Consider the following 11,626-nt stretch of genomic DNA (forward strand, 5'->3'; position numbering starts at 1 on the left):
CAGTTCTCGTGTGGTGATTACCCGGTAATTGCTTGGAGATTATGTATATGATAATATAGTGTAGAAAAAGGGAAAAAGGAGAAGAAGAACAATAACAAAAGATCACAAGAGCTCATCCATTCATTAAGCAATCCATATCAATATATACACATTTCACAACCTTTCATTTCCTTTAACATAAACAATGAAATAATGGAAGGCAAATGGAGAGTCCTAAGATTTAATGGCCATCATATAAAACATTTATAACACTCCCCCTTGGCCATTAAATAACTATACTCATGCCTCGTTAAAAACCTCGCTAGAAAAACCCTGTGGGAAAAACCTAGACGAGGAAAAGAGTACATGCAGTATAAAAGATGTGTTGCATCGATTGCCTCATTAAAAACCTTAGCCTAATAAAAACCCAATGGGAGAAAAATTAGATAAGGGAAAAAGAGTACAACCATAAGCCTTCTAGGCGTCACCTTCGAGATTTTAAAGGTCTCCAAGACCATCTATTCATTTATACTTTTAGAGTTTATCGCTCCCCCTGAAGGCAACAATCTTCCAAGCCTTCGCATCCCGATTTTATAAACAAATTTCTCAAATGTGGATGTTGGCAGGGATTTAGTGAACAAATCTGCTAGATTTTCACTAGAGCGAACCTTTTCAATGAGTATCTCACCACTCTTTTGGAGTTCATGTGGGTAAAAGAATTTAGGAGCAATATGTTTGGTAAGGTCTCCTTTAACATACCCACTACTCATTTGTGCAACACATGCCGCATTGTCCTCATATAGGACAGTGGGGTGTGCAACACATGCCGCATTGTCCTCATATAGGACAGTGGGGGAATCAACTTATGCCGCATTGTCCTCATATAGGACAGTGGGGGAATCAACTTTGCTCATTTTGTCCTCATATAGGACAGTGGGGGAATCAACTTTGCTCATTGTACCACATGAGCTATGGATATGTTGTATCAATGACCTCAACCATACACATTCACATGAGGTTTCATATAAAGCGATTATTTCCGAGTGATTAGATGAGGTAGCAACTAATGTCTGCCTAACGGACCTCCAAGATATAGCAGTACCTCCACAAAGGAAAATAACGGACCTCCAAGATATAGCAGTACCTCCACAAAGGAAAACATAACCAGTCTGAGATTTAGCATTACCTCCACAAAGGAAAACATAACCAGTCTGAGATTTAGCATTATGAGGGTCAGACATAACATAACCAGTCTGAGATTTAGCATTATGAGGGTCAGACATATAACCAGCGTCTGAATATCCCATCAATGTAATGTCCTGGTTATTTTCAAAATAAGGACCAAGATCTTTTGTCCGTTGGAGATATCTAAAGATATGTTTTACTCCACTCCAATGTCTTCTGGTTGGGGAGGCACTAAATCTAGCAAGTAAGTTCACTGAGAAAGCAATATCAAGTCTAGTGCAATTAGCCAGATAAAGAAAGGCTCCAATAGCACTCAGGTAAGGAACTTCAGGTCCTAGTATGTCTTCATTATCCTCCTTAGGTCTAAATGGGTCTTTGTCCGCTTCAAGGGACCGGACTACCATTGGAGTGCTAAGGGGATGAGATTTATCCATATAGAATTTCTCCAATAATTTATTAACATAGTTAGCTTGGTGAATAAAAATTCCATTGGGGAGATGCTCGATCTGCAGGCCGAGGCAAAACTTGGTTTTTCCCAAGTCTTTCATTTCAAATTCTGCCTTTAAGTATGAACACGCTTCTATAATATCTTTGTTTGTCCCAATAATGTTCATGTCATCGACATAGACAGATATAATACAAAAACCATTAGATGAGTTCTTGATGAATATACAAGGACAAATATCATTTTTCACATATCCCTTCTTCAGGAGGAATTCACTCAAATGGTTATACCGCATTCTACCCGATTGCTTCAAGCCATATAATGACCTTTGAAGTTTGATGCTATACATGTTTCGATCTTTCCCTCTTGTATTGGGATTTTGAATACCTTCGGGTATTTTCATGTATATATCAGCATCTAGTGACCCATAAAGGTAAGCTGTCACTACATCCATCAAGTGCATATCTAATTTCATGTTTACTGCCAGTGATATTAAATAGCGGAATGAAATGCCATCAATAACAGGAGAATATGTCTCTTCAAAATCAATTTTGGGTCTCTGCGTGAACCCTTGAGCTACCAATCTCGCTTTATATCTAACCACCTCATTGTTTTCATTCCTCTTCCGTACGAATACCCACTTAGATCCTACTGGGATCACATCTTTTGGGGTAAGTACGGTGGGACCAAACACTTTTCTTTTATTAAGCGAGTTAAGCTCTGCCTCAATTGCCTCTTTCCACTTCAACCAGTCAGGGCGCTTCTGGCACTCTGTTATTGATTTTGGTTCTGGATCCAGATTATTATGTGGAATATTACAGGCAACTGCATAGGCAAACGTGTCGTCGACGACTATTAAATCTCTGTTATATGTTTCTCCTGTATCAACAAAATTTATGGCAGTTTCTATATTGATATCAACCAGATCATTATCATTTCCCAAAATATTCTGATCTGGATGTTCCGCATTCCAGTGTTCAAATTATTTAGAGCACATGCAGATTCACTGGGTTCCCCGTCTTCAAGAAGGCTAAGATTTTTCTGGAGTGACTGAGATATTTTACCAATTCTCGTTTTCCGCGGATTTAAATCTTTTGCACCAACTGGTCTCCCGCGCTTCTGGCGATGAGGAGTGTCAGTGTGCATACCTGATCCCTTGGGGACTTCTACTCTCGAAGGAGCATTCACAGCAGGGATATGGGACCTGGTCACTCCTGTATTATCAGTAAAAGCATCTGACAGGTTATTTGCTAAATTTTGAAAATTAATAATTTTCTGAACTTCCAGTTCAGTTTGACTAGTACGTGGGTCTAGGTACTGAAGATCTTTTTCGTCCCATGAAATTTCTCGGCATTTTGTTAAATAAGGACTTTTATCTCCCCCTAATGCCGGGAAATGATCTTCATCAAAAATGCAGTCTGCGTACCTCGCAGTAAACTGATCTCCTGTCTTGGGCTCTAGGTATTTAATAATTGAGGGAGATTCATAACCAACATATATACCTAGTTTTCGTTGCGGGCCCATGGAGGTACGATTTGTAGGTGGTATGGGGGTATAGACTGCACACCCGAATACACGCAGATGGGAAATATTGGGTTCTACACCACGTAGTAGTTGCAAGGGGGAATAATCATGATACGCAGTGGGTCGGATTTGTATTAAAGCTACAGTATGCAATACTGCATGTCCCCAACAAGAAACCGGTAAACCGGACTTTTGCAATAATGGTCTAGCAATTAATTTAATACGCTTAATCAGAGATTCAGCTAGACCATTCTGAGTATGGACATAAGGTACAGGATGCTCCACTTTGATGCCCAAGGCCATACAATAATCATTGAAAGCCGTTGATGTGAATTCTCCAGCATTATCCATTCTTATTGATTTAATTGGATAATCTGGGAATTGGGCATTTAACTCTATAATTTTCGCAATAAATTTTGCGAAAGCTTTGTTCCTCGTGGACAATAGACTAACATGAGTCCAACGAGTGGAAGCATCAATAAGGACCATAAAATATCTAAATGGCCCAGAAGGTGGACTAATTGGTCCACAAATATCGCCCTGCAATCTTTGCAGAAAAATAGGCGACTGATGTACAACCTTAGTACGCGATGGGCGTATAATATATTTACCTTTCGCACAAGCAACACATGTAAACATATTTGGCGAAAGTACATGAGATCTTTAAAGGTTATGGCCAGCAGAATTAGATATGATCCGACCCATCATNGCTTCAAGCCATATAATGACCTTTGAAGTTTGATGCTATACATGTTTCGATCTTTCCCTCTTGTATTGGGATTTTGAATACCTTCGGGTATTTTCATGTATATATCAGCATCTAGTGACCCATAAAGGTAAGCTGTCACTACATCCATCAAGTGCATATCTAATTTCATGTTTACTGCCAGTGATATTAAATAGCGGAATGAAATGCCATCAATAACAGGAGAATATGTCTCTTCAAAATCAATTTTGGGTCTCTGCGTGAACCCTTGAGCTACCAATCTCGCTTTATATCTAACCACCTCATTGTTTTCATTCCTCTTCCGTACGAATACCCACTTAGATCCTACTGGGATCACATCTTTTGGGGTAAGTACGGTGGGACCAAACACTTTTCTTTTATTAAGCGAGTTAAGCTCTGCCTCAATTGCCTCTTTCCACTTCAACCAGTCAGGGCGCTTCTGGCACTCTGTTATTGATTTTGGTTCTGGATCCAGATTATTATGTGGAATATTACAGGCAACTGCATAGGCAAACGTGTCGTCGACGACTATTAAATCTCTGTTATATGTTTCTCCTGTATCAACAAAATTTATGGCAGTTTCTATATTGATATCAACCAGATCATTATCATTTCCCAAAATATTCTGATCTGGATGTTCCGCATTCCAGTGTTCAAATTATTTAGAGCACATGCAGATTCACTGGGTTCCCCGTCTTCAAGAAGGCTAAGATTTTTCTGGAGTGACTGAGATATTTTACCAATTCTCGTTTTCCGCGGATTTAAATCTTTTGCACCAACTGGTCTCCCGCGCTTCTGGCGATGAGGAGTGTCAGTGTGCATACCTGATCCCTTGGGGACTTCTACTCTCGAAGGAGCATTCACAGCAGGGATATGGGACCTGGTCACTCCTGTATTATCAGTAAAAGCATCTGACAGGTTATTTGCTAAATTTTGAAAATTAATAATTTTCTGAACTTCCAGTTCAGTTTGACTAGTACGTGGGTCTAGGTACTGAAGATCTTTTTCGTCCCATGAAATTTCTCGGCATTTTGTTAAATAAGGACTTTTATCTCCCCCTAATGCCGGGAAATGATCTTCATCAAAAATGCAGTCTGCGTACCTCGCAGTAAACTGATCTCCTGTCTTGGGCTCTAGGTATTTAATAATTGAGGGAGATTCATAACCAACATATATACCTAGTTTTCGTTGCGGGCCCATGGAGGTACGATTTGTAGGTGGTATGGGGGTATAGACTGCACACCCGAATACACGCAGATGGGAAATATTGGGTTCTACACCACGTAGTAGTTGCAAGGGGGAATAATCATGATACGCAGTGGGTCGGATTTGTATTAAAGCTACAGTATGCAATACTGCATGTCCCCAACAAGAAACCGGTAAACCGGACTTTTGCAATAATGGTCTAGCAATTAATTTAATACGCTTAATCAGAGATTCAGCTAGACCATTCTGAGTATGGACATAAGGTACAGGATGCTCCACTTTGATGCCCAAGGCCATACAATAATCATTGAAAGCCGTTGATGTGAATTCTCCAGCATTATCCATTCTTATTGATTTAATTGGATAATCTGGGAATTGGGCATTTAACTCTATAATTTTCGCAATAAATTTTGCGAAAGCTTTGTTCCTCGTGGACAATAGACTAACATGAGTCCAACGAGTGGAAGCATCAATAAGGACCATAAAATATCTAAATGGCCCAGAAGGTGGACTAATTGGTCCACAAATATCGCCCTGCAATCTTTGCAGAAAAATAGGCGACTGATGTACAACCTTAGTACGCGATGGGCGTATAATATATTTACCTTTCGCACAAGCAACACATGTAAACATATTTGGCGAAAGTACATGAGATCTTTAAAGGTTATGGCCAGCAGAATTAGATATGATCCGACCCATCAAAAGGTTATGGCCAGCAGAATTAGATATGATCCGACCCATCATATTCTGCCCAGGATGACCGAGACGGTCATGCCGACCCATCATATTCTGCCCAGGATGACCGAGACGGTCATGCCACAACTGAATATTCTGCCCAGGATGACCGAGACGGTCATGCCACAACTGAAAATTCTGCCCAGGATGACCGAGACGGTCATGCCACAACTGAAAAGAATGTGGATTTTTTAGTTTCATGGTTAATGCAACACATGAATTATTGGGTTGTGTATAGGTATAATATAACCCTGACAATAAGGAGGCAAGTTCCTCAACCTCTTGTTTTTTACCAGAGATCAACTGTGTCATGATTAAGAACTCATCATTGTTCTTAGTCTTGGTTTCGATATGAAAACCATTTGATCGAATATCCCTGAAACTCAGCAAGGTTCGTTTAGATTGGGGATACAACAAAGCATTTTCAATTAGTAACTCTGTACCCTTAGGGAGGATTATGGATGCTCTTCCGGAGCCCACTATTTGTACCTCATCATTAGTAATGGTAGTAATATTACTACTTGATTTGTTCAAGGTACGAAAAAACCTCCTATCCGTAAGGATAGTATGTGTGGTTGCACTATCCACCAAACACAATGTTGGTTCATGCTCCATTGTGTGGACAATGATTTTGTAATGCTGTAAGATCTGAGAGGTAAAAACCAAAAGAAAATCAGATCAAATAAGTGATCATGACGAGTAACTTCTTTTAAAAAGTAAGATCCTTATAGGAAGTAAAACTCGAGAAGTAAAGGAATTCATTCAGGAAAGTAGGAAACCTTCAAAAGTTGCCCTCAGAAAAATTTCTTTCGAAGGTAACTTTAGGAAGACTACTAACTTTTACCTATCGGTCAGAAAGCTGAACGATCACTTTGGAAGGTAACTTCTCAGACAGTGGCTATTCATTATTTACTTACTTATCAAATTCGCACAAAAAAAAATAGTAAGTAAAGAGTAAAAAAAAAAACGAACTATCCATCATGATAAAATAGAAAACATAGATGCTAAGTCATGAAAATGATAAAAAAAAAAAAAAAAACATAGGTTCATAACCCACAAACATAAACAAATCACTCCTGATCACCAAAGTCTTCAAGCTCATATTTTAGAAGGTCATCGTCATCATCATTCATTACTGCATTTGCTTTAGGCAAATTAGTATTAGTATGATGAGATTCTCTTCCTGATGGCTGCTTATCATTTTTCCTTTGCATCATTTTGTATGCTTCAACCAGATGCTTTGGTGTGCGGCACGTACGAGACCAGTGCCCCTCACACCCACACCGATAGCAAATTTGTGACCTCGATGAACCTTGATCACTCCGTTTCTTATCTTGGACCCGGGAGTCATTGCCGCCTTTGCCTCTACCACTTCGGTTGTTTCGACCGTGACCTCTGCCACGACCCCTTCCTCGACCCCTTCTAGAATTGCTTTCCTAGGCAATATGATGTGCTTCAGGCACTGGGGCAGAACCAGCCGATCGTGCATTATGGTTTTTCATCAACAACTGGTTGTGCTTCTCGGCCACAAGAAGTGCAGATATAAGCTTAGAATGCTTTTCATAATTCTTTGCCCTGTACTGTTGCTGGAGTACAAGGTTACTCGCATGAAAAGTATATAGGGTCTTTTCAATTAAATCTTTCTCTGAAACTTCTTGTTTGTAGAGCTTTAGTTGCGAGACTATTTTATGAAGGGCCGAATTGTAATCAATTACTGACTTATAGTCTTGAAACCTAAGATTAAGCCAGTCAAATTGGGCTTGAGGGAGTACAATTGATGACTGCTGGTCAAAACGGTCCTTCAGGGACTTCCATAATGCAAAAGGGTCCTTTTCAGTTAGGTATTCATTTTTCAGGTCGTGGTTCAAGTGGTGACGTAAGAAAATGAGAGCTTGCGCCTTATGGGCGTCAGTACACTGTGACATAGCAACAATGGTTTGGCTCAATTCTTTAGACGCGAGATGAATCTCGATGTCTAGGGCCCAAGTTAAATAGTTGCCCCCGTCAAGTGAGAGCTCAGTAAATTCTCGTTTAGTGATAGAAGATATGATCTACAAAAACATATTATCCATGCAATCATTTTGGATGCATTTCCCAAAAAGAACATAAAAGCCAATAATGGAAAATAATGCAAAAACCATTATCTCTTTATTACATATACAAAAATTACACACATATATATTAACTCGTATATATATATATGTTGACGAACAAATTTATATATGCACGTATGTACATGTCCAAAAATCACATCTGAATATACAAATATACATATACAAAATTATTTACAATAATATGTATATATAAGTACGGATATATAAAATTGCAGAATGAAAAATTTAAAAGTTTTATCCATATATCATTATATACATACATAATGCGCAACAACAAAGGAAAACTATATGCATATGCAATATAAAATTGTAAAGATGAAAAGGGATGTATATATACTGTGGTTTGCTAAACTAAAAAATGGAATATGGATATTCTAACACTAACACCATATATTAAAGCAAAGATGAAGCAGAAGGAAACACATCGGCAGAAAAAATACATCCAATATAAATTCATTATCAAACAACCAGGGTCTCATGAAAAATTTAGACAAAGGCATAGGAATAAATAATAAGAGTCTTTTAAGAAACCAGTACCGTTCACCGGAGATATAGAACACTCGTGTCGTGCTGATAACGTGTTGTAATTTGGCTTATCGATTAACTCAGTTCTCGTGTGGTGATTACCCGGTAATTGCTTGGAGATTATGTATATGATAATATAGTGTAGAGAAAAGGGAAAAAGGAGAAGAAGAACAATAACAGAAGATCACAAGAGTTCATCCATTCATTAAGCAATCCATATCAATATATACACACTCCACAACCTTTCATTTCCTTTAACATAAACAATGAAATAATGGAAGACAAATGGAGAGTCCTAAGATTTAATGGTCATCATATAAAACATTTATAACACTTTTAATATATCAAAAATTTATCTTGTATTAAGAGAAAGTACATTATTTAAGGAGTTATTTCACTTTTTGTCCCATGACTATTGGACAATTTCTAGATTTAGTCCCGCGACTTTTAAATCCCTACTTCATTTGGTCCTTCCGATCAAATTCCAGCCACATTTCGGTGACCGGTAATAATTTTCGGGCGAATGAATTCGTTAAGGACAATTTTGTCATTTTAGTTTTTAAATTAAAAAAAAAAAGTAGCAGAATGCTGTCGACAGGGCTGGTTTTCTTCTTCTTCTTCTTCGGTCGGCGCCAACGAAGAAGAAGAATAGGAAGAAGACCACCACCGACGAAGAAAAAAAACAAAGATGCAGCAACGGTTGAGATTGGTCACATTGGGACCGAAAATAGAGAAGTAGCAAAGAAGACCAATTTAGCTGATTAGCTGGGTACTGAGTTTTACCAATTTAGCTGGGTACAGATGTTTCATGCTTATTGGTCTGGGTACAAAAACTCGGAACTGCAATTATTGCTTTCAAACCAAATTGTCTCTTTCTCTCTCCTATTTGACTCCACACTCCTTAGGACTCCTAAAAGCTCTAATCTTGTTCAATCGCAACCCACTTCTATGCTCTAATACAACAATCTGGCGAACTTTATCCTTGCTACTTCTTTGACTAATATGACTAATCTCTACTGTTGCTACTTCTCTGTTTTTTTTTTATCGCTGGCGCCGAACGAAGATGAAGAAGACGACCAGCCTCGCCGACACAACGCTTCTAATTTTTTTTTTTAAAAATTTAAATAATGAAATGACAAAATTGTGTCTAAATAGAGAAGTAGCAAAGAAGACCAATTTAGCTGATTAGCTNATTCTTGCTTTCAAACCAAATTCTCTCTTTCTCTCTCCTATTTGACTCCACAGTCCTTAGGACTCCTAAAAGCTCTAATCTTTTTCACTCGCAACCCACTTCTATGCTTTAATACAACAATCAGACGAACTTTATCCTTGCTGCTTCTTTGACTAATATGACTAATCTCTACTGTTGCTACTTCTCTGTTTTTTTTCATCGCTGGCGCCGAACGAAGATGAAGAAGACGACCAGCCTCGCCGGCACAACGCTTCTACTTTTTTTTTTTTTAATTTAAATAATGAAATGACAAAATTGCGTCTAAATGAATTATTTGTCGGAAAATAATTATCGGTGATGGAAATATTGTCGGAATTTGATCGGAAGGACCAAATGTGGTAGTGATTTAAAAGTCGTGGAACCAAATGTGGAAATGTTCCAATAGTCGTGGGACCAAAAGTGGAAATAACTCACTATGTGGGGCTCTTCAATGAAGTGTTATCAACACTATCTCAAGTAACATTACAAGTGAAAATATGGAATTCAAGTTACAATTACTTGCCAATTGAAATTATCTTTTATTTTTTATAGGGCTCTTCAATGAAGTGCTATCAACATTATCTCAAGTAATAAATATTTATTTTGTAATAATTAAAGGATTAGTGGAGTAATTGCGTTTACGTTCATAGCCAAACAAGTGAAGCAATTCAGAAATACTTCTCCAGAGAGTTAAATACATTTATAATAAAACTATAGCAAAATCAAAGTGGCGCAGCGGAAGCGTGGTGGGCCCATAACCCACAGGTCCCAGGATCAAAACCTGGCTTTGATAGAGTGGGTTTTAACTTTTTTAAATGCTTCTTTCTGAATTAGATACATATAGTATTTTGACTACTAAATTTGTTAGGGGATGTAGCTCAAATGGTAGAGGGCTCGCTTTGCATGCGAGAGGCACGGGGTTCGATCCCCCGCAGCTCGCTTTGCATGCGAGAGGCACGGGGTTCGATCCCCCGCATCTCCAATTTATTCTGAAAGGAGTATTGCGGAGTAAATTTGATAATCAATTTATTCTGAAAGGAGTATTGCGGAGTAAATTTGATAATAACGAAGTAGGTTAGAAAGTATTGCGGAGTAAATTTGATAATAACGAAGTAGGTTAGAAAGCAAGTAGTAATTGAGGTACTTATTAGTCAAAATCAACCACGCAACTTTATCTCTCGTGTACACAAATAATGAACTTTTAATATATTAAAAATTTATCTTGTATTAAGGGAAAGTACATTATTTAAGGAGTTATTTCACTTTTTGTCCCACGACTATTGGACCATTTCTAGATTTAGTCCCGCGACTTTTAAATCCCTACTTCATTTGGTCCTTCCGATCAAATTCCAGCCACATTTCGATGACCGGTAATAATTTTCGGGCGAATGAATTCGTTAAGGACAATTTTGTCATTTTAGTTTTTATATTAAAAAAAAAAGCAGCAGAATGCTTTCGGCAGGGCTGGTCTTCTTCTTCTTCTTCTTCGGTCGGCGCCGACGAAGAAGAAGAATAAGAAGAAGACCACCATCGACGAAGAAAAAAAAAAAGATGCAGCAACGGTTGAGATTGGTCACATTGGGATCGAAAATAGAGAAGTAGCAAATAAGACCAATTTAGTTGATTAGCTGGGTACTGAGTTTTACCAATTTAGCTTGGTACAGATGTTTCATGCTTATTGGTCTGGGTACAAAAACTCGGAACTGCAATTCTTGCTTTCAAACCAAATTCTCTCTTTCTCTCTCCTATTTGACTCCACAGTCCTTAGGACTCCTAAAAGCTCTAATCTTTTTCACTCACAACCCACTTCTATGCTTTAATACAACAATCAGACGAACTTTATCCTTGCTGCTTCTTTGACTAATATGACTAATCTCTACTGTTGCTACTTCTCTGTTTTTTTTCATCGCTGGCGCCGAACGAAGATGAAGAAGACGACCAGCCTCGCCGACACAACGCTTCTACTTTTTTTTTTT

General features: G+C 38.3%; 1 non-coding gene across 1 annotated transcript; it reads left to right on the forward strand.

Moving 5' to 3' along the window:
• The first annotated feature begins 10,371 nt into the window (after positions 1-10,371).
• Positions 10,372-10,443, forward strand: TRNAM-CAU. The gene has a single exon. It is a non-coding gene; the product is annotated as a tRNA-Met (tRNA).
• The last annotated feature ends 1,183 nt before the right edge of the window (positions 10,444-11,626 follow it).

Source organism: Ipomoea triloba, chromosome 12 (genome assembly GCF_003576645.1).
Source record: "Ipomoea triloba cultivar NCNSP0323 chromosome 12, ASM357664v1".
Classification (NCBI taxonomy): Eukaryota; Viridiplantae; Streptophyta; class Magnoliopsida; order Solanales; family Convolvulaceae; genus Ipomoea; species Ipomoea triloba.